General features: G+C 43.5%; 16 pseudogenes; all 16 read right to left on the bottom strand.

The window, feature by feature from the left end:
- On the bottom strand, positions 1-264 carry LOC130289652 (U2 spliceosomal RNA; annotated as a pseudogene).
- Positions 265-1,740: 1,476 nt separating this feature from the next.
- On the bottom strand, positions 1,741-2,003 carry LOC130289559 (U2 spliceosomal RNA; annotated as a pseudogene).
- Positions 2,004-3,463: 1,460 nt separating this feature from the next.
- On the bottom strand, positions 3,464-3,727 carry LOC130285625 (U2 spliceosomal RNA; annotated as a pseudogene).
- Positions 3,728-5,199: 1,472 nt separating this feature from the next.
- LOC130287553 (U2 spliceosomal RNA) lies at positions 5,200-5,463 on the bottom strand (annotated as a pseudogene).
- Positions 5,464-6,927: 1,464 nt separating this feature from the next.
- On the bottom strand, positions 6,928-7,190 carry LOC130289452 (U2 spliceosomal RNA; annotated as a pseudogene).
- A 1,468-nt stretch (positions 7,191-8,658) lies between these two features.
- LOC130288164 (U2 spliceosomal RNA) lies at positions 8,659-8,923 on the bottom strand (annotated as a pseudogene).
- Positions 8,924-10,391: 1,468 nt separating this feature from the next.
- On the bottom strand, positions 10,392-10,655 carry LOC130289255 (U2 spliceosomal RNA; annotated as a pseudogene).
- Positions 10,656-12,119: 1,464 nt separating this feature from the next.
- Positions 12,120-12,384, bottom strand: LOC130287780 (U2 spliceosomal RNA; annotated as a pseudogene).
- Positions 12,385-13,852: 1,468 nt separating this feature from the next.
- On the bottom strand, positions 13,853-14,116 carry LOC130289531 (U2 spliceosomal RNA; annotated as a pseudogene).
- Positions 14,117-15,747: 1,631 nt separating this feature from the next.
- LOC130288942 (U2 spliceosomal RNA) lies at positions 15,748-16,010 on the bottom strand (annotated as a pseudogene).
- A 1,468-nt stretch (positions 16,011-17,478) lies between these two features.
- On the bottom strand, positions 17,479-17,743 carry LOC130288163 (U2 spliceosomal RNA; annotated as a pseudogene).
- A 1,464-nt stretch (positions 17,744-19,207) lies between these two features.
- LOC130287552 (U2 spliceosomal RNA) lies at positions 19,208-19,471 on the bottom strand (annotated as a pseudogene).
- Positions 19,472-20,936: 1,465 nt separating this feature from the next.
- Positions 20,937-21,200, bottom strand: LOC130289244 (U2 spliceosomal RNA; annotated as a pseudogene).
- Positions 21,201-22,664: 1,464 nt separating this feature from the next.
- Positions 22,665-22,928, bottom strand: LOC130289530 (U2 spliceosomal RNA; annotated as a pseudogene).
- A 1,631-nt stretch (positions 22,929-24,559) lies between these two features.
- Positions 24,560-24,822, bottom strand: LOC130289693 (U2 spliceosomal RNA; annotated as a pseudogene).
- Positions 24,823-26,290: 1,468 nt separating this feature from the next.
- On the bottom strand, positions 26,291-26,555 carry LOC130288162 (U2 spliceosomal RNA; annotated as a pseudogene).
- Positions 26,556-27,197: the final 642 nt, after the last annotated feature.

The raw sequence follows: 27,197 nt of genomic DNA, 5'->3' as shown, positions 1-27,197 counted from the left end.
GGGTGGTGCACTGTTCACTACCCGAAGATACTGCCACATCGGGTCAATGCATAGGGCGACAGAAGCAAGCTTCCAAATCAGCTCCCTTTCTCAAAAATCCATTTAATTTATGGTCCCCAGATAGGGAACGTATGTATCAGTATGTGCTCACAAGTCACCCAAGTGCAAGTATTCACAGAAAAAAAAACGTGCCTCAGGATGCGATCTGTCGCAAGATCCTTTCTTTTTTTACACTTGATCTAAGCCAAAAGGCCTAGAGGGGATAACCGGGAAAGGGGTGGACCCAACCATGTCCCCTTCATGAGCACTCACATTACTCATAGGAATGGAAGGAAGGCTGGCAGCCAACCAGACTCCCATACACTCTCTGGGTGGGTGGCAGTCAGCCACCCATACATACATACATACAGCACAGGCTAAACCCACATCATCACTTAAAAAAAGGACAGGCGACCATTGCACTCTGATGGAGCATTTAGCAATGCAATCCATAGCCTGGCTTTTGCCTGAACCCCCATCACTCCTCCTCTTGCATATAAGACAATATTTCAGATCTGCATATGAAAACAACACGCCTACCTTTGTTGCACATAGCTGCCTGCCTGTCTCTAGTTACCCAACTGGCTGTAGCTGCGTCCCTTCCGACATGGAATAACACCAACTGTAACGATAAACTGAAAATTAACAGTATAAACCTGCATCATTTTGGACTCTGGTATTTGCTGAATCCGGGTGACCTGACAATCGATGGTGGTGCCGCTGGTGATTCTGGCCTTCTTGGAATCTGTTGGGCCTATGTGTTAGCTCACACATCACTTGGGTATCCATGGTAACTACCACAACATGGTCATCTGCAGTTTACATCTAGCCCGTGGCATTGAATGGCATTGTAAAAGTGCTAAGGGTCCTGGTGCAATAATCCTCCCATGAGGATCAGCCTCAACGGCTTTGTAGTTTGCACTCATGTCAGCAACTCCATATACATTTTTTTTTCTTCATGCTTCTTTCTTCATCCTTTTTTCTTTCTGTCATTCAGACTTTCATTCATTCGATCTCTCTCACTCACTTGCTTTAACTCATTTGTTCTCACTCACTCACTCACTCAATCACTCACTCACTCATTCACTCTCACTCACTCTCACTCTCTCACTCACTCGCTCACTAAGTCAGTCTCTCTCTCTCTCTCTCTTTTTCTTTTTATATATATTTTTTTCCGTCTTCTTCTTCTTCTTCTTCTTCTTCTTCTTCAGACCCTGTCATAGCACTAATGCCTTTCCAATACCACCAGCAGATGGAGACACTCCATTGCAACATTGGTTGTGAGCAGCAGTTTCTAAAAACAAATGCCTCATGGCGGATTTCCCATCCATCAATGGATGGTAAATTTTGTTTTTATCATTCACTGACCACAGAAACCAATGCATGGTCAAGCAACAGCAATGACACACCCTTGTGTATAGGCATGAGACCCTCATGTCATTTAACAGGATTCAGCACCACCCACAAGACAGCTACCTGTCATGTCAGGTCAAACCTGCACAGGTGTGCTAGATTATTATTATTTAGTTTTATTTTATTTTTTTACACCAATCAGTGTGCAAACATGGTCATTAAAACGCTAAATGAATAGACGTTCATAAACCAGTCAGTGCAACTCATCATTTTGGTCTCCAATTCTCAAACTCAAATTCTCACCCACGGAGGATTAAATGAGAATCTTTCTTGTTTAACACTGGAATGGGGTGGTGCACTGTTCACTACCCGAAGATACTGCCACATCGGGTCAATGCATAGGGCGACAGAAGCACGCTTCCAAATCAGCTCCCTTTCTCAAAAATCCATTTAATTTATGGTCCCCAGATAGGGAACGTATGTATCAGTATGTGCTCACAAGTCACCCAAGTGCAAGTATTCACACAAAAAAAACGTGCCTCAGGATGCGATCTGTCGCAAGATCCTTTCTTTTTTTACACTTGATCTAAGCCAAAAGGCCTAGAGGGGATAACCGGGAAAGGGGTGGACCCAACCATGTCCCCTTCATGAGCACTCACATTACTCATAGGAATGGAAGGAAGGCTGGCAGCCAACCAGACTCCCATACACTCTCTGGGTGGGTGGCAGTCAGCCACCCATACATACATACATACAGCACAGGCTAAACCCACATCATCACTTAAAAAAAGGACAGGCGACCATTGCACTCTGATGGAGCATTTAGCAATGCAATCCATAGCCTGGCTTTTGCCTGAACCCCCATCACTCCTCCTCTTGCATATAAGACAATATTTCAGATCTGCATATGAAAACAACACGCCTACCTTTGTTGCACATAGCTGCCTGCCTGTCTCTAGTTACCCCACTGGCTGTAGCTGCGTTCCTTCCGACATGGAATAACACCAACTGTAACGATAAACTGAAAATTAACAGTATAAACCTGCATCATTTTGGACTCTGGTATTTGCTGAATCCGGGTGACCTGACAATCGATGGTGGTGCCGCTGGTGATTCTGGCCTTCTTGGAATCTGTTGGGCCTATGTGTTAGCTCACACATCACTTGGGTATCCATGGTAACTACCACAACATGGTCATCTGCAGTTTACATCTAGCCCGTGGCATTGAATGGCATTTTAAAAGTGCTAAGGGTCCTGGTGCAATAATCCTCCCATGAGGATCAGCCTCAACGGCTTTGTAGATTGCACTCATGTCAGCAACTCCATATACATTTTTTTTTCTTCATGCTTCTTTCTTCATCCTTTTTTCTTTCTGTCATTCAGACTTTCATTCATTCGATCTCTCTCACTCACTTGCTTTAACTCATTTGTTCTCACTCACTCACTCACTCAATCACTCACTCACTCATTCACTCTCACTCACTCTTACTCTCTCACTCACTCGCTCACTAAGTCAGTCTCTCTCTCTCTCTTTTTCTTTTTATATATATTTTTTTCCGTCTTCTTCTTCTTCTTCTTCAGACCCTGTCATAGCACTAATGCCTTTCCAATACCACCAGCAGATGGAGACACTCCATTGCAACATTGGTTGTGAGCAGCAGTTTCTAAAAACAAATGCCTCATGGCGGATTTCCCATCCATCAATGGATGGTAAATTTTGTTTTTATCATTCACTGACCACAGAAACCAATGCATGGTCAAGCAACAGCAATGACACACCCTTGTGTATAGGCATGAGACCCTCATGTCATTTAACAGGATTCAGCACCACCCACAAGACAGCTACCTGTCATGTCATGTCAAACCTGCACAGGTGTGCTAGATTATTATTATTTAGTTTTATTTTATTTTTTTACACCAATCAGTGTGCAAACATGGTCATTAAAACGCTAAATGAATAGACGTTCATAAACCAGTCAGTGCAACTCATCATTTTGGTCTCCAATTCTCAAACTCAAATTCTCACCCACGGAGGATTAAATGAGAATCTTTCTTGTTTAACACTGGAATGGGGTGGTGCACTGTTCACTACCCGAAGATACTGCCACATCGGGTCAATGCATAGGGCGACAGAAGCAAGCTTCCAAATCAGCTCCCTTTCTCAAAAATCCATTTAATTTATGGTCCCCAGATAGGGAACGTATGTATCAGTATGTGCTCACAAGTCACCCAAGTGCAAGTATTCACACAAAAAAAAACGTGCCTCAGGGTGCGATCTGTCGCAAGATCCTTTCTTTTTTTACACTTGATCTAAGCCAAAAGGCCTAGAGGGGATAACCGGGAAAGGGGTGGACCCAACCATGTCCCCTTCATGAGCACTCACATTACTCATAGGAATGGAAGGAAGGCTGGCAGCCAACCAGCCTCCCATACACTCTCTGGGTGGGTGGCAGTCAGCCACCCATACATACATACATACAGCACAGGCTAAACCCACATCATCACTTAAAAAAAGGACAGGCGACCATTGCACTCTGATGGAGCATTTAGCAATGCAATCCATAGCCTGGCTTTTGCCTGAACCCCCATCACTCCTCCTCTTGCATATAAGACAATATTTCAGATCTGCATATGGAAACAACACGCCTACCTTTGTTGCACATAGCTGCCTGCCTGTCTCTAGTTACCCCACTGGCTGTAGCTGCGTCCCTTCCGACATGGAATAACACCAACTGTAACGATAAACTGAAAATTAACAGTATAAACCTGCATCATTTTGGACTCTGGTATTTGCTGAATCCGGGTGACCTGACAATCGATGGTGGTGCCGCTGGTGATTCTGGCCTTCTTGGAATCTGTTGGGCCTATGTGTTAGCTCACACATCACTTGGGTATCCATGGTAACTACCACAACATGGTCATCTGCAGTTTACATCTATCCCGTGGCATTGAATGGCATTTTAAAAGTGCTAAGGGTCCTGGTGCAATAATCCTCCCATGAGGATCAGCCTCAACGGCTTTGTAGATTGCACTCATGTCAGCAACTCCATATACATTTTTTTTTCTTCATGCTTCTTTCTTCATCCTTTTTGCTTTCTGTCATTCAGACTTTCATTCATTCGATCTCTCTCACTCACTTGCTTTAACTCATTTGTTCTCACTCACTCACTCACTCACTCACTCAATCACTCACTCATTCACTCTCACTCACTCTCACTCTCTCACTCACTCGCTCACTAAGTCAGTCTCTCTCTCTCTCTCTTTTTCTTTTTATATATATTTTTTTCCGTCTTCTTCTTCTTCTTCTTCTTCTTCAGACCCTGTCATAGCACTAATGCCTTTCCAATACCACCAGCAGATGGAGACACTCCATTGCAACATTGGTTGTGAGCAGCAGTTTCTAAAAACAAATGCCTCATGGCGGATTTCCCATCCATCAATGGATGGTAAATTTTGTTTTTATCATTCACTGACCACAGAAACCAATGCATGGTCAAGCAACAGCAATGACACACCCTTGTGTATAGGCATGAGACCCTCATGTCATTTAACAGGATTCAGCACCACCCACAAGACAGCTACCTGTCATGTCATGTCAAACCTGCACAGGTGTGCTAGATTATTATTATTTAGTTTTATTTTATTTTTTTACACCAATCAGTGTGCAAACATGGTCATTAAAACGCTAAATGAATAGACGTTCATAAACCAGTCAGTGCAACTCATCATTTTGGTCTCCAATTCTCAAACTCAAATTCTCACCCACGGAGGATTAAATGAGAATCTTTCTTGTTTAACACTGGAATGGGGTGGTGCACTGTTCACTACCCGAAGATACTGCCACATCGGGTCAATGCATAGGGCGACAGAAGCAAGCTTCCAAATCAGCTCCCTTTCTCAAAAATCCATTTAATTTATGGTCCCCAGATAGGGAACGTATGTATCAGTATGTGCTCACAAGTCACCCAAGTGCAAGTATTCACACAAAAAAAAACGTGCCTCAGGATGCGATCTGTCGCAAGATCCTTTCTTTTTTTACACTTGATCTAAGCCAAAAGGCCTAGAGGGGATAACCGGGAAAGGGGTGGACCCAACCATGTCCCCTTCATGAGCACTCACATTACTCATAGGAATGGAAGGAAGGCTGGCAGCCAACCAGACTCCCATACACTCTCTGGGTGGGTGGCAGTCAGCCACCCATACATACATACATACAGCACAGGCTAAACCCACATCATCACTTAAAAAAAGGACAGGCGACCATTGCACTCTGATGGAGCATTTAGCAATGCAATCCATAGCCTGGCTTTTGCCTGAACCCCCATCACTCCTCCTCTTGCATATAAGACAATATTTCAGATCTGCATATGAAAACAACACGCCTACCTTTGTTGCACATAGCTGCCTGCCTGTCTCTAGTTACCCCACTGGCTGTAGCTGCGTCCCTTCCGACATGGAATAACACCAACTGTAACGATAAACTGAAAATTAACAGTATAAACCTGCATCATTTTGGACTCTGGTATTTGCTGAATCCGGGTGACCTGACAATCGATGGTGGTGCCGCTGGTGATTCTGGCCTTCTTGGAATCTGTTGGGCCTATGTGTTAGCTCACACATCACTTGGGTATCCATGGTAACTACCACAACATGGTCATCTGCAGTTTACATCTAGCCCGTGGCATTGAATGGCATTTTAAAAGTGCTAAGGGTCCTGGTGCAATAATCCTCCCATGAGGATCAGCCTCAACGGCTTTGTAGATTGCACTCATGTCAGCAACTCCATATACATTTTTTTTTCTTCATGCTTCTTTCTTCATCCTTTTTTCTTTCTGTCATTCAGACTTTCATTCATTCGATCTCTCTCACTCACTTGCTTTAACTCATTTGTTCTCACTCACTCACTCAATCACTCACTCACTCATTCACTCTCACTCACTCTCACTCTCTCACTCACTCGCTCACTAAGTCAGTCTCTCTCTCTCTCTCTTTTTCTTTTTATATATATTTTTTTCCGTCTTCTTCTTCTTCTTCTTCTTCTTCAGACCCTGTCATAGCACTAATGCCTTTCCAATACCACCAGCAGATGGAGACACTCCATTGCAACATTGGTTGTGAGCAGCAGTTTCTAAAAACAAATGCCTCATGGCGGATTTCCCATCCATCAATGGATGGTAAATTTTGTTTTTATCATTCACTGACCACAGAAACCAATGCATGGTCAAGCAACAGCAATGACACACCCTTGTGTATAGGCATGAGACCCTCATGTCATTTAACAGGATTCAGCACCACCCACAAGACAGCTACCTGTCATGTCATGTCAAACCTGCACAGGTGTGCTAGATTATTATTATTTAGTTTTATTTTTTTTTTTTACACCAATCAGTGTGCAAACATGGTCATTAAAACGCTAAATGAATAGACGTTCATAAACCAGTCAGTGCAACTCATCATTTTGGTCTCCAATTCTCAAACTCAAATTCTCACCCACGGAGGATTAAATGAGAATCTTTCTTGTTTAACACTGGAATGGGGTGGTGCACTGTTCACTACCCGAAGATACTACCACATCGGGTCAATGCATAGGGCGACAGAAGCAAGCTTCCAAATCAGCTCCCTTTCTCAAAAATCCATTTAATTTATGGTCCCCAGATAGGGAACGTATGTATCAGTATGTGCTCACAAGTCACCCAAGTGCAAGTATTCACACAAAAAAAACGTGCCTCAGGATGCGATCTGTCGCAAGATCCTTTCTTTTTTTACACTTGATCTAAGCCAAAAGGCCTAGAGGGGATAACCGGGAAAGGGGTGGACCCAACCATGTCCCCTTCATGAGCACTCACATTACTCATAGGAATGGAAGGAAGGCTGGCAGCCAACCAGACTCCCATACACTCTCTGGGTGGGTGGCAGTCAGCCACCCATACATACATACATACATACAGCACAGGCTAAACCCACATCATCACTTAAAAAAAGGACAGGCGACCATTGCACTCTGATGGAGCATTTAGCAATGCAATCCATAGCCTGGCTTTTGCCTGAACCCCCATCACTCCTCCTCTTGCATATAAGACAATATTTCAGATCTGCATATGAAAACAACACGCCTACCTTTGTTGCACATAGCTGCCTGCCTGTCTCTAGTTACCCCACTGGCTGTAGCTGCGTCCCTTCCGACATGGAATAACACCAACTGTAACGATAAACTGAAAATGAACAGTATAAACCTGCATCATTTTGGACTCTGGTATTTGCTGAATCCGGGTGACCTGACAATCGATGGTGGTGCCGCTGGTGATTCTGGCCTTCTTGGAATCTGTTGGGCCTATGTGTTAGCTCACACATCACTTGGGTATCCATGGTAACTACCACAACATGGTCATCTGCAGTTTACATCTAGCCCGTGGCATTGAATGGCATTTTAAAAGTGCTAAGGGTCCTGGTGCAATAATCCTCCCATGAGGATCAGCCTCAACGGCTTTGTAGATTGCACTCATGTCAGCAACTCCATATACATTTTTTTTTCTTCATGCTTCTTTCTTCATCCTTTTTTCTTTCTGTCATTCAGACTTTCATTCATTCGATCTATCTCACTCACTTGCTTTAACTCATTTGTTCTCACTCACTCACTCACTCAATCACTCACTCACTCATTCACTCTCACTCACTCTCACTCTCTCACTCACTCGCTCACTAAGTCAGTCTCTCTCTCTCTCTCTCTTTTTCTTTTTATGTATATTTTTTTCCGTCTTCTTCTTCTTCTTCTTCAGACCCTGTCATAGCACTAATGCCTTTCCAATACCACCAGCAGATGGAGACACTCCATTGCAACATTGGTTGTGAGCAGCAGTTTCTAAAAACAAATGCCTCATGGCGGATTTCCCATCCATCAATGGATGGTAAATTTTGTTTTTATCATTCACTGACCACAGAAACCAATGCATGGTCAAGCAACAGCAATGACACACCCTTGTGTATAGGCATGAGACCCTCATGTCATTTAACAGGATTCAGCACCACCCACAAGACAGCTACCTGTCATGTCATGTCAAACCTGCACAGGTGTGCTAGATTATTATTATTTAGTTTTATTTTATTTTTTTACACCAATCAGTGTGCAAACATGGTCATTAAAACGCTAAATGAATAGACGTTCATAAACCAGTCAGTGCAACTCATCATTTTGGTCTCCAATTCTCAAACTCAAATTCTCACCCACGGAGGATTAAATGAGAATCTTTCTTGTTTAACACTGGAATGGGGTGGTGCACTGTTCACTACCCGAAGATACTGCCACATCGGGTCAATGCATAGGGCGACAGAAGCAAGCTTCCAAATCAGCTCCCTTTCTCAAAAATCCATTTAATTTATGGTCCCCAGATAGGGAACGTATGTATCAGTATGTGCTCACAAGTCACCCAAGTGCAAGTATTCACACAAAAAAAAAACGTGCCTCAGGATGCGATCTGTCGCAAGATCCTTTCTTTTTTTACACTTGATCTAAGCCAAAAGGCCTAGAGGGGATAACCGGGAAAGGGGTGGACCCAACCATGTCCCCTTCATGAGCACTCACATTACTCATAGGAATGGAAGGAAGGCTGGCAGCCAACCAGACTCCCATACACTCTCTGGGTGGGTGGCAGTCAGCCACCCATACATACATACATACAGCACAGGCTAAACCCACATCATCACTTAAAAAAAGGACAGGCGACCATTGCACTCTGATGGAGCATTTAGCAATGCAATCCATAGCCTGGCTTTTGCCTGAACCCCCATCACTCCTCCTCTTGCATATAAGACAATATTTCAGATCTGCATATGAAAACAACACGCCTACCTTTGTTGCACATAGCTGCCTGCCTGTCTCTAGTTACCCCACTGGCTGTAGCTGCGTCCCTTCCGACATGGAATAACACCAACTGTAACGATAAACTGAAAATTAACAGTATAAACCTGCATCATTTTGGACTCTGGTATTTGCTGAATCCGGGTGACCTGACAATCGATGGTGGTGCCGCTGGTGATTCTGGCCTTCTTGGAATCTGTTGGGCCTATGTGTTAGCTCACACATCACTTGGGTATCCATGGTAACTACCACAACATGGTCATCTGCAGTTTACATCTAGCCCGTGGCATTGAATGGCATTTTAAAAGTGCTAAGGGTCCTGGTGCAATAATCCTCCCATGAGGATCAGCCTCAACGGCTTTGTAGATTGCACTCATGTCAGCAACTCCATATACATTTTTTTTTCTTCATGCTTCTTTCTTCATCCTTTTTTCTTTCTGTCATTCAGACTTTCATTCATTCGATCTCTCTCACTCACTTGCTTTAACTCATTTGTTCTCACTCACTCACTCACTCACTCAATCACTCACTCACTCATTCACTCTCACTCTCTCACTCACTCGCTCACTAAGTCAGTCTCTCTCTCTCTCTCTCTCTCTTTTTCTTTTTATATATATTTTTTTCCGTCTTCTTCTTCTTCTTCTTCTTCTTCAGACCCTGTCATAGCACTAATGCCTTTCCAATACCACCAGCAGATGGAGACACTCCATTGCAACATTGGTTGTGAGCAGCAGTTTCTAAAAACAAATGCCTCATGGCGGATTTCCCATCCATCAATGGATGGTAAATTTTGTTTTTATCATTCACTGACCACAGAAACCAATGCATGGTCAAGCAACAGCAATGACACACCCTTGTGTATAGGCATGAGACCCTCATGTCATTTAACAGGATTCAGCACCACCCACAAGACAGCTACCTGTCATGTCATGTCAAACCTGCACAGGTGTGCTAGATTATTATTATTTAGTTTTATTTTATTTTTTTACACCAATCAGTGTGCAAACATGGTCATTAAAACGCTAAATGAATAGACGTTCATAAACCAGTCAGTGCAACTCATCATTTTGGTCTCCAATTCTCAAACTCAAATTCTCACCCACGGAGGATTAAATGAGAATCTTTCTTGTTTAACACTGGAATGGGGTGGTGCACTGTTCACTACCCGAAGATACTGCCACATCGGGTCAATGCATAGGGCAACAGAAGCAAGCTTCCAAATCAGCTCCCTTTCTCAAAAATCCATTTAATTTATGGTCCCCAGATAGGGAACGTATGTATCAGTATGTGCTCACAAGTCACCCAAGTGCAAGTATTCACAGAAAAAAAAACGTGCCTCAGGATGCGATCTGTCGCAAGATCCTTTCTTTTTTTACACTTGATCTAAGCCAAAAGGCCTAGAGGGGATAACCGGGAAAGGGGTGGACCCAACCATGTCCCCATCATGAGCACTCACATTACTCATAGGAATGGAAGGAAGGCTGGCAGCCAACCAGACTCCCATACACTCTCTGGGTGGGTGGCAGTCAGCCACCCATACATACATACATACAGCACAGGCTAAACCCACATCATCACTTAAAAAAAGGACAGGCGACCATTGCACTCTGATGGAGCATTTAGCAATGCAATCCATAGCCTGGCTTTTGCCTGAACCCCCATCACTCCTCCTCTTGCATATAAGACAATATTTCAGATCTGCATATGAAAACAACACGCCTACCTTTGTTGCACATAGCTGCCTGCCTGTCTCTAGTTACCCCACTGGCTGTAGCTGCGTCCCTTCCGACATGGAATAACACCAACTGTAACGATAAACTGAAAATTAACAGTATAAACCTGCATCATTTTGGACTCTGGTATTTGCTGAATCCGGGTGACCTGACAATCGATGGTGGTGCCGCTGGTGATTCTGGCCTTCTTGGAATCTGTTGGGCCTATGTGTTAGCTCACACATCACTTGGGTATCCATGGTAACTACCACAACATGGTCATCTGCAGTTTACATCTAGCCCGTGGCATTGAATGGCATTTTAAAAGTGCTAAGGGTCCTGGTGCAATAATCCGCCCATGAGGATCAGCCTCAACGGCTTTGTAGATTGCACTCATGTCAGCAACTCCATATACATTTTTTTTTCTTCATGCTTCTTTCTTCATCCTTTTTTCTTTCTGTCATTCAGACTTTCATTCATTCGATCTCTCTCACTCACTTGCTTTAACTCATTTGTTCTCACTCACTCACTCACTCAATCACTCACTCACTCATTCACTCTCACTCACTCTCACTCTCTCACTCACTCGCTCACTAAGTCAGTCTCTCTCTCTCTCTCTCTTTTTCTTTTTATATATATTTTTTTCCGTCTTCTTCTTCTTCTTCTTCAGACCCTGTCATAGCACTAATGCCTTTCCAATACCACCAGCAGATGGAGACACTCCATTGCAACATTGGTTGTGAGCAGCAGTTTCTAAAAACAAATGCCTCATGGCGGATTTCCCATCCATCAATGGATGGTAAATTTTGTTTTTATCATTCACTGACCACAGAAACCAATGCATGGTCAAGCAACAGCAATGACACACCCTTGTGTATAGGCATGAGACCCTCATGTCATTTAACAGGATTCAGCACCACCCACAAGACAGCTACCTGTCATGTCATGTCAAACCTGCACAGGTGTGCTAGATTATTATTATTTAGTTTTATTTTATTTTTTTACACCAATCAGTGTGCAAACATGGTCATTAAAACGCTAAATGAATAGACGTTCATAAACCAGTCAGTGCAACTCATCATTTTGGTCTCCAATTCTCAAACTCAAATTCTCACCCACGGAGGATTAAATGAGAATCTTTCTTGTTTAACACTGGAATGGGGTGGTGCACTGTTCACTACCCGAAGATACTGCCACATCGGGTCAATGCATAGGGCAACAGAAGCAAGCTTCCAAATCAGCTCCCTTTCTCAAAAATCCATTTAATTTATGGTCCCCAGATAGGGAACGTATGTATCAGTATGTGCTCACAAGTCACCCAAGTGCAAGTATTCACAGAAAAAAAAAACGTGCCTCAGGATGCGATCTGTCGCAAGATCCTTTCTTTTTTTACACTTGATCTAAGCCAAAAGGCCTAGAGGGGATAACCGGGAAAGGGGTGGACCCAACCATGTCCCCATCATGAGCACTCACATTACTCATAGGAATGGAAGGAAGGCTGGCAGCCAACCAGACTCCCATACACTCTCTGGGTGGGTGGCAGTCAGCCACCCATACATACATACATACAGCACAGGCTAAACCCACATCATCACTTAAAAAAAGGACAGGCGACCATTGCACTCTGATGGAGCATTTAGCAATGCAATCCATAGCCTGGCTTTTGCCTGAACCCCCATCACTCCTCCTCTTGCATATAAGACAATATTTCAGATCTGCATATGAAAACAACACGCCTACCTTTGTTGCACATAGCTGCCTGCCTGTCTCTAGTTACCCCACTGGCTGTAGCTGCGTCCCTTCCGACATGGAATAACACCAACTGTAACGATAAACTGAAAATTAACAGTATAAACCTGCATCATTTTGGACTCTGGTATTTGCTGAATCCGGGTGACCTGACAATCGATGGTGGTGCCGCTGGTGATTCTGGCCTTCTTGGAATCTGTTGGGCCTATGTGTTAGCTCACACATCACTTGGGTATCCATGGTAACTACCACAACATGGTCATCTGCAGTTTACATCTAGCCCGTGGCATTGAATGGCATTTTAAAAGTGCTAAGGGTCCTGGTGCAATAATCCGCCCATGAGGATCAGCCTCAACGGCTTTGTAGATTGCACTCATGTCAGCAACTCCATATACATTTTTTTTTCTTCATGCTTCTTTCTTCATCCTTTTTTCTTTCTGTCATTCAGACTTTCATTCATTCGATCTCTCTCACTCACTTGCTTTAACTCATTTGTTCTCACTCACTCACTCACTCACTCAATCACTCACTCACTCATTCACTCTCACTCACTCTCACTCTCTCACTCACTCGCTCACTAAGTCAGTCTCTCTCTCTCTCTCTCTTTTTCTTTTTATATATATTTTTTTCCGTCTTCTTCTTCTTCTTCTTCAGACCCTGTCATAGCACTAATGCCTTTCCAATACCACCAGCAGATGGAGACACTCCATTGCAACATTGGTTGTGAGCAGCAGTTTCTAAAAACAAATGCCTCATGGCGGATTTCCCATCCATCAATGGATGGTAAATTTTGTTTTTATCATTCACTGACCACAGAAACCAATGCATGGTCAAGCAACAGCAATGACACACCCTTGTGTATAGGCATGAGACCCTCATGTCATTTAACAGGATTCAGCACCACCCACAAGACAGCTACCTGTCATGTCATGTCAAACCTGCACAGGTGTGCTAGATTATTATTATTTAGTTTTATTTTATTTTTTTACACCAATCAGTGTGCAAACATGGTCATTAAAACGCTAAATGAATAGACGTTCATAAACCAGTCAGTGCAACTCATCATTTTGGTCTCCAATTCTCAAACTCAAATTCTCACCCACGGAGGATTAAATGAGAATCTTTCTTGTTTAACACTGGAATGGGGTGGTGCACTGTTCACTACCCGAAGATACTGCCACATCGGGTCAATGCATAGGGCGACAGAAGCAAGCTTCCAAATCAGCTCCCTTTCTCAAAAATCCATTTAATTTATGGTCCCCAGATAGGGAACGTATGTATCAGTATGTGCTCACAAGTCACCCAAGTGCAAGTATTCACACAAAAAAAAACGTGCCTCAGGACGCGATCTGTCGCAAGATCCTTTCTTTTTTTAAACTTGATCTAAGCCAAAAGGCCTAGAGGGGATAACCGGGAAAGGGGTGGACCCAACCATGTCCCCTTCATGAGCACTCACATTACTCATAGGAATGGAAGGAAGGCTGGCAGCCAACCAGACTCCCATACACTCTCTGGGTGGGTGGCAGTCAGCCACCCATACATACATACATACAGCACAGGCTAAACCCACATCATCACTTAAAAAAAGGACAGGCGACCATTGCACTCTGATGGAGCATTTAGCAATGCAATCCATAGCCTGGCTTTTGCCTGAACCCCCATCACTCCTCCTCTTGCATATAAGACAATATTTCAGATCTGCATATGAAAACAACACGCCTACCTTTGTTGCACATAGCTGCCTGCCTGTCTCTAGTTACCCCACTGGCTGTAGCTGCGTCCCTTCCGACATGGAATAACACCAACTGTAACGATAAACTGAAAATGAACAGTATAAACCTGCATCATTTTGGACTCTGGTATTTGCTGAATCCGGGTGACCTGACAATCGATGGTGGTGCCGCTGGTGATTCTGGCCTTCTTGGAATCTGTTGGGCCTATGTGTTAGCTCACACATCACTTGGGTATCCATGGTAACTACCACAACATGGTCATCTGCAGTTTACATCTAGCCCGTGGCATTGAATGGCATTTTAAAAGTGCTAAGGGTCCTGGTGCAATAATCCTCCCATGAGGATCAGCCTCAACGGCTTTGTAGATTGCACTCATGTCAGCAACTCCATATACATTTTTTTTTCTTCATGCTTCTTTCTTCATCCTTTTTTCTTTCTGTCATTCAGACTTTCATTCATTCGATCTCTCTCACTCACTTGCTTTAACTCATTTGTTCTCACTCACTCACTCACTCACTCAATCACTCACTCACTCATTCACTCTCACTCTCTCACTCACTCGCTCACTAAGGGTGCATTCCCACATGGCGTATTTTGCTGCGTATTTGCTGCGTATTTGCTGCGTATTTGGTGCTGCGTATTTGGTGCTGCGTATTTTCCTACCCATTGACTTCAACAGGGAAAATAAAATACGCAGCAGCAAATACGCAGCAAATACGCCGTGTGGGAACGTACCCTAAGTCAGTCTCTCTCTCTCTCTCTCTTTTTCTTTTTATATATATTTTTTTCCGTCTTCTTCTTCTTCTTCTTCTTCAGACCCTGTCATAGCACTAATGCCTTTCCAATACCACCAGCAGATGGAGACACTCCATTGCAACATTGGTTGTGAGCAGCAGTTTCTAAAAACAAATGCCTCATGGCGGATTTCCCATCCATCAATGGATGGTAAATTTTGTTTTTATCATTCACTGACCACAGAAATCAATGCATGGTCAAGCAACAGCAATGACACACCCTTGTGTATAGGCATGAGACCCTCATGTCATTTAACAGGATTCAGCACCACCCACAAGACAGCTACCTGTCATGTCATGTCAAACCTGCACAGGTGTGCTAGATTATTATTATTTAGTTTTATTTTATTTTTTTACACCAATCAGTGTGCAAACATGGTCATTAAAACGCTAAATGAATAGACGTTCATAAACCAGTCAGTGCAACTCATCATTTTGGTCTCCAATTCTCAAACTCAAATTCTCACCCACGGAGGATTAAATGAGAATCTTTCTTGTTTAACACTGGAATGGGGTGGTGCACTGTTCACTACCCGAAGATACTGCCACATCGGGTCAATGCATAGGGCGACAGAAGCAAGCTTCCAAATCAGCTCCCTTTCTCAAAAATCCATTTAATTTATGGTCCCCAGATAGGGAACGTATGTATCAGTATGTGCTCACAAGTCACCCAAGTGCAAGTATTCACACAAAAAAAACGTGCCTCAGGATGCGATCTGTCGCAAGATCCTTTCTTTTTTTACACTTGATCTAAGCCAAAAGGCCTAGAGGGGATAACCGGGAAAGGGGTGGACCCAACCATGTCCCCTTCATGAGCACTCACATTACTCATAGGAATGGAAGGAAGGCTGGCAGCCAACCAGACTCCCATACACTCTCTGGGTGGGTGGCAGTCAGCCACCCATACATACATACATACATACAGCACAGGCTAAACCCACATCATCACTTAAAAAAAGGACAGGCGACCATTGCACTCTGATGGAGCATTTAGCAATGCAATCCATAGCCTGGCTTTTGCCTGAACCCCCATCACTCCTCCTCTTGCATATAAGACAATATTTCAGATCTGCATATGAAAACAACACGCCTACCTTTGTTGCACATAGCTGCCTGCCTGTCTCTAGTTACCCCACTGGCTGTAGCTGCGTCCCTTCCGACATGGAATAACACCAACTGTAACGATAAACTGAAAATTAACAGTATAAACCTGCATCATTTTGGACTCTGGTATTTGCTGAATCCGGGTGACCTGACAATCGATGGTGGTGCCGCTGGTGATTCTGGCCTTCTTGGAATCTGTTGGGCCTATGTGTTAGCTCACACATCACTTGGGTATCCATGGTAACTACCACAACATGGTCATCTGCAGTTTACATCTAGCCCGTGGCATTGAATGGCATTTTAAAAGTGCTAAGGGTCCTGGTGCAATAATCCTCCCATGAGGATCAGCCTCAACGGCTTTGTAGATTGCACTCATGTCAGCAACTCCATATACATTTTTTTTTCTTCATGCTTCTTTCTTCATCCTTTTTTCTTTCTGTCATTCAGACTTTCATTCATTCGATCTATCTCACTCACTTGCTTTAACTCATTTGTTCTCACTCACTCACTCACTCAATCACTCACTCACTCATTCACTCTCACTCACTCTCACTCTCTCACTCACTCGCTCACTAAGTCAGTCTCTCTCTCTCTCTCTCTTTTTCTTTTTATGTATATTTTTTTCCGTCTTCTTCTTCTTCTTCTTCAGACCCTGTCATAGCACTAATGCCTTTCCAATACCACCAGCAGATGGAGACACTCCATTGCAACATTGGTTGTGAGCAGCAGTTTCTAAAAACAAATGCCTCATGGCGGATTTCCCATCCATCAATGGATGGTAAATTTTGTTTTTATCATTCACTGACCACAGAAACCAATGCATGGTCAAGCAACAGCAATGACACACCCTTGTGTATAGGCATGAGACCCTCATGTCATTTAACAGGATTCAGCACCACCCACAAGACAGCTACCTGTCATGTCATGTCAAACCTGCACAGGTGTGCTAGATTATTATTATTTAGTTTTATTTTATTTTTTTACACCAATCAGTGTGCAAACATGGTCATTAAAACGCTAAATGAATAGACGTTCATAAACCAGTCAGTGCAACTCATCATTTTGGTCTCCAATTCTCAAACTCAAATTCTCACCCACGGAGGATTAAATGAGAATCTTTCTTGTTTAACACTGGAATGGGGTGGTGCACTGTTCACTACCCGAAGATACTGCCACATCGGGTCAATGCATAGGGCGACAGAAGCAAGCTTCCAAATCAGCTCCCTTTCTCAAAAATCCATTTAATTTATGGTCCCCAGATAGGGAACGTATGTATCAGTATGTGCTCACAAGTCACCCAAGTGCAAGTATTCACACAAAAAAAAAACGTGCCTCAGGATGCGATCTGTCGCAAGATCCTTTCTTTTTTTACACTTGATCTAAGCCAAAAGGCCTAGAGGGGATAACCGGGAAAGGGGTGGACCCAACCATGTCCCCTTCATGAGCACTCACATTACTCATAGGAATGGAAGGAAGGCTGGCAGCCAACCAGACTCCCATACACTCTCTGGGTGGGTGGCAGTCAGCCACCCATACATACATACATACAGCACAGGCTAAACCCACATCATCACTTAAAAAAAGGACAGGCGACCATTGCACTCTGATGGAGCATTTAGCAATGCAATCCATAGCCTGGCTTTTGCCTGAACCCCCATCACTCCTCCTCTTGCATATAAGACAATATTTCAGATCTGCATATGAAAACAACACGCCTACCTTTGTTGCACATAGCTGCCTGCCTGTCTCTAGTTACCCCACTGGCTGTAGCTGCGTCCCTTCCGACATGGAATAACACCAACTGTAACGATAAACTGAAAATTAACAGTATAAACCTGCATCATTTTGGACTCTGGTATTTGCTGAATCCGGGTGACCTGACAATCGATGGTGGTGCCGCTGGTGATTCTGGCCTTCTTGGAATCTGTTGGGCCTATGTGTTAGCTCACACATCACTTGGGTATCCATGGTAACTACCACAACATGGTCATCTGCAGTTTACATCTAGCCCGTGGCATTGAATGGCATTTTAAAAGTGCTAAGGGTCCTGGTGCAATAATCCTCCCATGAGGATCAGCCTCAACGGCTTTGTAGATTGCACTCATGTCAGCAACTCCATATACATTTTTTTTTCTTCATGCTTCTTTCTTCATCCTTTTTTCTTTCTGTCATTCAGACTTTCATTCATTCGATCTCTCTCACTCACTTGCTTTAACTCATTTGTTCTCACTCACTCACTCACTCAATCACTCACTCACTCATTCACTCTCACTCACTCTCACTCTCTCACTCACTCGCTCACTAAGTCAGTCTCTCTCTCTCTCTCTCTTTTTCTTTTTATATATATTTTTTTCCGTCTTCTTCTTCTTCTTCTTCAGACCCTGTCATAGCACTAATGCCTTTCCAATAACACCAGCAGATGGAGACACTCCATTGCAACATTGGTTGTGAGCAGCAGTTTCTAAAAACAAATGCCTCATGGCGGATTTCCCATCCATCAATGGATGGTAAATTTTGTTTTTATCATTCACTGACCACAGAAACCAATGCATGGTCAAGCAACAGCAATGACACACCCTTGTGTATAGGCATGAGACCCTCATGTCATTTAACAGGATTCAGCACCACCCACAAGACAGCTACCTGTCATGTCATGTCAAACCTGCACAGGTGTGCTAGATTATTATTATTTAGTTTTATTTTATTTTTTTACACCAATCAGTGTGCAAACATGGTCATTAAAACGCTAAATGAATAGACGTTCATAAACCAGTCAGTGCAACTCATCATTTTGGTCTCCAATTCTCAAACTCAAATTCTCACCCACGGAGGATTAAATGAGAATCTTTCTTGTTTAACACTGGAATGGGGTGGTGCACTGTTCACTACCCGAAGATACTGCCACATCGGGTCAATGCATAGGGCGACAGAAGCAAGCTTCCAAATCAGCTCCCTTTCTCAAAAATCCATTTAATTTATGGTCCCCAGATAGGGAACGTATGTATCAGTATGTGCTCACAAGTCACCCAAGTGCAAGTATTCACACAAAAAAAAACGTGCCTCAGGATGCGATCTGTCGCAAGATCCTTTCTTTTTTTACACTTGATCTAAGCCAAAAGGCCTAGAGGGGATAACCGGGAAAGGGGTGGACCCAACCATGTCCCCTTCATGAGCACTCACATTACTCATAGGAATGGAAGGAAGGCTGGCAGCCAACCAGACTCCCATACACTCTCTGGGTGGGTGGCAGTCAGCCACCCATACATACATACATACAGCACAGGCTAAACCCACATCATCACTTAAAAAAAGACAGGCGACCATTGCACTCTGATGGAGCATTTAGCAATGCAATCCATAGCCTGGCTTTTGCCTGAACCCCCATCACTCCTCCTCTTGCATATAAGACAATATTTCAGATCTGCATATGAAAACAACACGCCTACCTTTGTTGCACATAGCTGCCTGCCTGTCTCTAGTTACCCCACTGGCTGTAGCTGCGTCCCTTCCGACATGGAATAACACCAACTGTAACGATAAACTGAAAATTAACAGTATAAACCTGCATCATTTTGGACTCTGGTATTTGCTGAATCCGGGTGACCTGACAATCGATGGTGGTGCCGCTGGTGATTCTGGCCTTCTTGGAATCTGTTGGGCCTATGTGTTAGCTCACACATCACTTGGGTATCCATGGTAACTACCACAACATGGTCATCTGCAGTTTACATCTAGCCCGTGGCATTGAATGGCATTTTAAAAGTGCTAAGGGTCCTGGTGCAATAATCCGCCCATGAGGATCAGCCTCAACGGCTTTGTAGATTGCACTCATGTCAGCAACTCCATATACATTTTTTTTTCTTCATGCTTCTTTCTTCATCCTTTTTTCTTTCTGTCATTCAGACTTTCATTCATTCGATCTCTCTCACTCACTTGCTTTAACTCATTTGTTCTCACTCACTCACTCACTCAATCACTCACTCACTCATTCACTCTCACTCACTCTCACTCTCTCACTCACTCGCTCACTAAGTCAGTCTCTCTCTCTCTCTCTCTCTTTTTCTTTTTATATATATTTTTTTCCGTCTTCTTCTTCTTCTTCTTCAGACCCTGTCATAGCACTAATGCCTTTCCAATACCACCAGCAGATGGAGACACTCCATTGCAACATTGGTTGTGAGCAGCAGTTTCTAAAAACAAATGCCTCATGGCGGATTTCCCATCCATCAATGGATGGTAAATTTTGTTTTTATCATTCACTGACCACAGAAACCAATGCATGGTCAAGCAACAGCAATGACACACCCTTGTGTATAGGCATGAGACCCTCATGTCATTTAACAGGATTCAGCACCACCCACAAGACAGCTACCTGTCATGTCATGTCAAACCTGCACAGGTGTGCTAGATTATTATTATTTAGTTTTATTTTATTTTTTTACACCAATCAGTGTGCAAACATGGTCATTAAAACGCTAAATGAATAGACGTTCATAAACCAGTCAGTGCAACTCATCATTTTGGTCTCCAATTCTCAAACTCAAATTCTCACCCACGGAGGATTAAATGAGAATCTTTCTTGTTTAACACTGGAATGGGGTGGTGCACTGTTCACTACCCGAAGATACTGCCACATCGGGTCAATGCATAGGGCAACAGAAGCAAGCTTCCAAATCAGCTCCCTTTCTCAAAAATCCATTTAATTTATGGTCCCCAGATAGGGAACGTATGTATCAGTATGTGCTCACAAGTCACCCAAGTGCAAGTATTCACAGAAAAAAAAACGTGCCTCAGGATGCGATCTGTCGCAAGATCCTTTCTTTTTTTACACTTGATCTAAGCCAAAAGGCCTAGAGGGGATAACCGGGAAAGGGGTGGACCCAACCATGTCCCCATCATGAGCACTCACATTACTCATAGGAATGGAAGGAAGGCTGGCAGCCAACCAGACTCCCATACACTCTCTGGGTGGGTGGCAGTCAGCCACCCATACATACATACATACAGCACAGGCTAAACCCACATCATCACTTAAAAAAAGGACAGGCGACCATTGCACTCTGATGGAGCATTTAGCAATGCAATCCATAGCCTGGCTTTTGCCTGAACCCCCATCACTCCTCCTCTTGCATATAAGACAATATTTCAGATCTGCATATGAAAACAACACGCCTACCTTTGTTGCACATAGCTGCCTGCCTGTCTCTAGTTACCCCACTGGCTGTAGCTGCGTCCCTTCCGACATGGAATAACACCAACTGTAACGATAAACTGAAAATTAACAGTATAAACCTGCATCATTTTGGACTCTGGTATTTGCTGAATCCGGGTGACCTGACAATCGATGGTGGTGCCGCTGGTGATTCTGGCCTTCTTGGAATCTGTTGGGCCTATGTGTTAGCTCACACATCACTTGGGTATCCATGGTAACTACCACAACATGGTCATCTGCAGTTTACATCTAGCCCGTGGCATTGAATGGCATTTTAAAAGTGCTAAGGGTCCTGGTGCAATAATCCGCCCATGAGGATCAGCCTCAACGGCTTTGTAGATTGCACTCATGTCAGCAACTCCATATACATTTTTTTTTCTTCATGCTTCTTTCTTCATCCTTTTTTCTTTCTGTCATTCAGACTTTCATTCATTCGATCTCTCTCACTCACTTGCTTTAACTCATTTGTTCTCACTCACTCACTCACTCAATCACTCACTCACTCATTCACTCTCACTCACTCTCACTCTCTCACTCACTCGCTCACTAAGTCAGTCTCTCTCTCTCTCTCTCTTTTTCTTTTTATATATATTTTTTTCCGTCTTCTTCTTCTTCTTCTTCAGACCCTGTCATAGCACTAATGCCTTTCCAATACCACCAGCAGATGGAGACACTCCATTGCAACATTGGTTGTGAGCAGCAGTTTCTAAAAACAAATGCCTCATGGCGGATTTCCCATCCATCAATGGATGGTAAATTTTGTTTTTATCATTCACTGACCACAGAAACCAATGCATGGTCAAGCAACAGCAATGACACACCCTTGTGTATAGGCATGAGACCCTCATGTCATTTAACAGGATTCAGCACCACCCACAAGACAGCTACCTGTCATGTCATGTCAAACCTGCACAGGTGTGCTAGATTATTATTATTTAGTTTTATTTTATTTTTTTACACCAATCAGTGTGCAAACATGGTCATTAAAACGCTAAATGAATAGACGTTCATAAACCAGTCAGTGCAACTCATCATTTTGGTCTCCAATTCTCAAACTCAAATTCTCACCCACGGAGGATTAAATGAGAATCTTTCTTGTTTAACACTGGAATGGGGTGGTGCACTGTTCACTACCCGAAGATACTGCCACATCGGGTCAATGCATAGGGCGACAGAAGCAAGCTTCCAAATCAGCTCCCTTTCTCAAAAATCCATTTAATTTATGGTCCCCAGATAGGGAACGTATGTATCAGTATGTGCTCACAAGTCACCCAAGTGCAAGTATTCACACAAAAAAAAACGTGCCTCAGGACGCGATCTGTCGCAAGATCCTTTCTTTTTTTAAACTTGATCTAAGCCAAAAGGCCTAGAGGGGATAACCGGGAAAGGGGTGGACCCAACCATGTCCCCTTCATGAGCACTCACATTACTCATAGGAATGGAAGGAAGGCTGGCAGCCAACCAGACTCCCATACACTCTCTGGGTGGGTGGCAGTCAGCCACCCATACATACATACATACAGCACAGGCTAAACCCACATCATCACTTAAAAAAAGGACAGGCGACCATTGCACTCTGATGGAGCATTTAGCAATGCAATCCATAGCCTGGCTTTTGCCTGAACCCCCATCACTCCTCCTCTTGCATATAAGACAATATTTCAGATCTGCATATGAAAACAACACGCCTACCTTTGTTGCACATAGCTGCCTGCCTGTCTCTAGTTACCCCACTGGCTGTAGCTGCGTCCCTTCCGACATGGAATAACACCAACTGTAACGATAAACTGAAAATGAACAGTATAAACCTGCATCATTTTGGACTCTGGTATTTGCTGAATCCGGGTGACCTGACAATCGATGGTGGTGCCGCTGGTGATTCTGGCCTTCTTGGAATCTGTTGGGCCTATGTGTTAGCTCACACATCACTTGGGTATCCATGGTAACTACCACAACATGGTCATCTGCAGTTTACATCTAGCCCGTGGCATTGAATGGCATTTTAAAAGTGCTAAGGGTCCTGGTGCAATAATCCTCCCATGAGGATCAGCCTCAACGGCTTTGTAGATTGCACTCATGTCAGCAACTCCATATACATTTTTTTTTCTTCATGCTTCTTTCTTCATCCTTTTTTCTTTCTGTCATTCAGACTTTCATTCATTCGATCTCTCTCACTCACTTGCTTTAACTCATTTGTTCTCACTCACTCACTCACTCACTCAATCACTCACTCACTCATTCACTCTCACTCTCTCACTCACTCGCTCACTAAGGGTGCATTCCCACATGGCGTATTTTGCTGCGTATTTGCTGCGTATTTGCTGCGTATTTGGTGCTGCGTATTTGGTGCTGCGTATTTTCCTACCCATTGACTTCAACAGGGAAAATAAAATACGCAGCAGCAAATAAGCAGCAAATACGCCGTGTGGGAACGTACCCTAAGTCAGTCTCTCTCTCTCTCTCTCTTTTTCTTTTTATATATATTTTTTTCCGTCTTCTTCTTCTTCTTCTTCTTCAGACCCTGTCATAGCACTAATGCCTTTCCAATACCACCAGCAGATGGAGACACTCCATTGCAACATTGGTTGTGAGCAGCAGTTTCTAAAAACAAATGCCTCATGGCGGATTTCCCATCCATCAATGGATGGTAAATTTTGTTTTTATCATTCACTGACCACAGAAATCAATGCATGGTCAAGCAACAGCAATGACACACCCTTGTGTATAGGCATGAGACCCTCATGTCATTTAACAGGATTCAGCACCACCCACAAGACAGCTACCTGTCATGTCATGTCAAACCTGCACAGGTGTGCTAGATTATTATTATTTAGTTTTATTTTATTTTTTTACACCAATCAGTGTGCAAACATGGTCATTAAAACGCTAAATGAATAGACGTTCATAAACCAGTCAGTGCAACTCATCATTTTGGTCTCCAATTCTCAAACTCAAATTCTCACCCACGGAGGATTAAATGAGAATCTTTCTTGTTTAACACTGGAATGGGGTGGTGCACTGTTCACTACCCGAAGATACTGCCACATCGGGTCAATGCATAGGGCGACAGAAGCAAGCTTCCAAATCAGGTCCCTTTCTCAAAAATCCATTTAATTTATGGTCCCCAGATAGGGAACGTATGTATCAGTATGTGCTCACAAGTCACCCAAGTGCAAGTATTCACACAAAAAAAACGTGCCTCAGGATGCGATCTGTCGCAAGATCCTTTCTTTTTTTACACTTGATCTAAGCCAAAAGGCCTAGAGGGGATAACCGGGAAAGGGGTGGACCCAACCATGTCCCCTTCATGAGCACTCACATTACTCATAGGAATGGAAGGAAGGCTGGCAGCCAACCAGACTCCCATACACTCTCTGGGTGGGTGGCAGTCAGCCACCCATACATACATACATACATACAGCACAGGCTAAACCCACATCATCACTTAAAAAAAGGACAGGCGACCATTGCACTCTGATGGAGCATTTAGCAATGCAATCCATAGCCTGGCTTTTGCCTGAACCCCCATCACTCCTCCTCTTGCATATAAGACAATATTTCAGATCTGCATATGAAAACAACACGCCTACCTTTGTTGCACATAGCTGCCTGCCTGTCTCTAGTTACCCCACTGGCTGTAGCTGCGTCCCTTCCGACATGGAATAACACCAACTGTAACGATAAACTGAAAATTAACAGTATAAACCTGCATCATTTTGGACTCTGGTATTTGCTGAATCCGGGTGACCTGACAATCGATGGTGGTGCCGCTGGTGATTCTGGCCTTCTTGGAATCTGTTGGGCCTATGTGTTAGCTCACACATCACTTGGGTATCCATGGTAACTACCACAACATGGTCATCTGCAGTTTACATCTAGCCCGTGGCATTGAATGGCATTTTAAAAGTGCTAAGGGTCCTGGTGCAATAATCCTCCCATGAGGATCAGCCTCAACGGCTTTGTAGATTGCACTCATGTCAGCAACTCCATATACATTTTTTTTTCTTCATGCTTCTTTCTTCATCCTTTTTTCTTTCTGTCATTCAGACTTTCATTCATTCGATCTATCTCACTCACTTGCTTTAACTCATTTGTTCTCACTCACTCACTCACTCAATCACTCACTCACTCATTCACTCTCACTCACTCTCACTCTCTCACTCACTCGCTCACTAAGTCAGTCTCTCTCTCTCTCTCTCTTTTTCTTTTTATGTATATTTTTTTCCGTCTTCTTCTTCTTCTTCTTCAGACCCTGTCATAGCACTAATGCCTTTCCAATACCACCAGCAGATGGAGACACTCCATTGCAACATTGGTTGTGAGCAGCAGTTTCTAAAAACAAATGCCTCATGGCGGATTTCCCATCCATCAATGGATGGTAAATTTTGTTTTTATCATTCACTGACCACAGAAACCAATGCATGGTCAAGCAACAGCAATGACACACCCTTGTGTATAGGCATGAGACCCTCATGTCATTTAACAGGATTCAGCACCACCCACAAGACAGCTACCTGTCATGTCATGTCAAACCTGCACAGGTGTGCTAGATTATTATTATTTAGTTTTATTTTATTTTTTTACACCAATCAGTGTGCAAACATGGTCATTAAAACGCTAAATGAATAGACGTTCATAAACCAGTCAGTGCAACTCATCATTTTGGTCTCCAATTCTCAAACTCAAATTCTCACCCACGGAGGATTAAATGAGAATCTTTCTTGTTTAACACTGGAATGGGGTGGTGCACTGTTCACTACCCGAAGATACTGCCACATCGGGTCAATGCATAGGGCGACAGAAGCAAGCTTCCAAATCAGCTCCCTTTCTCAAAAATCCATTTAATTTATGGTCCCCAGATAGGGAACGTATGTATCAGTATGTGCTCACAAGTCACCCAAGTGCAAGTATTCACACAAAAAAAAAACGTGCCTCAGGATGCGATCTGTCGCAAGATCCTTTCTTTTTTTACACTTGATCTAAGCCAAAAGGCCTAGAGGGGATAACCGGGAAAGGGGTGGACCCAACCATGTCCCCTTCATGAGCACTCACATTACTCATAGGAATGGAAGGAAGGCTGGCAGCCAACCAGACTCCCATACACTCTCTGGGTGGGTGGCAGTCAGCCACCCATACATACATACATACAGCACAGGCTAAACCCACATCATCACTTAAAAAAAGGACAGGCGACCATTGCACTCTGATGGAGCATTTAGCAATGCAATCCATAGCCTGGCTTTTGCCTGAACCCCCATCACTCCTCCTCTTGCATATAAGACAATATTTCAGATCTGCATATGAAAACAACACGCCTACCTTTGTTGCACATAGCTGCCTGCCTGTCTCTAGTTACCCCACTGGCTGTAGCTGCGTCCCTTCCGACATGGAATAACACCAACTGTAACGATAAACTGAAAATTAACAGTATAAACCTGCATCATTTTGGACTCTGGTATTTGCTGAATCCGGGTGACCTGACAATCGATGGTGGTGCCGCTGGTGATTCTGGCCTTCTTGGAATCTGTTGGGCCTATGTGTTAGCTCACACATCACTTGGGTATCCATGGTAACTACCACAACATGGTCATCTGCAGTTTACATCTAGCCCGTGGCATTGAATGGCATTTTAAAAGTGCTAAGGGT

Source organism: Hyla sarda, chromosome 8, assembly GCF_029499605.1.
Source record: "Hyla sarda isolate aHylSar1 chromosome 8, aHylSar1.hap1, whole genome shotgun sequence".
NCBI classification, from domain to species: Eukaryota; Metazoa; Chordata; class Amphibia; order Anura; family Hylidae; genus Hyla; species Hyla sarda.
The sequence above is the reverse complement of the archived record's forward strand: the minus strand, read 5'-3'. Positions and strand labels throughout refer to the sequence as shown.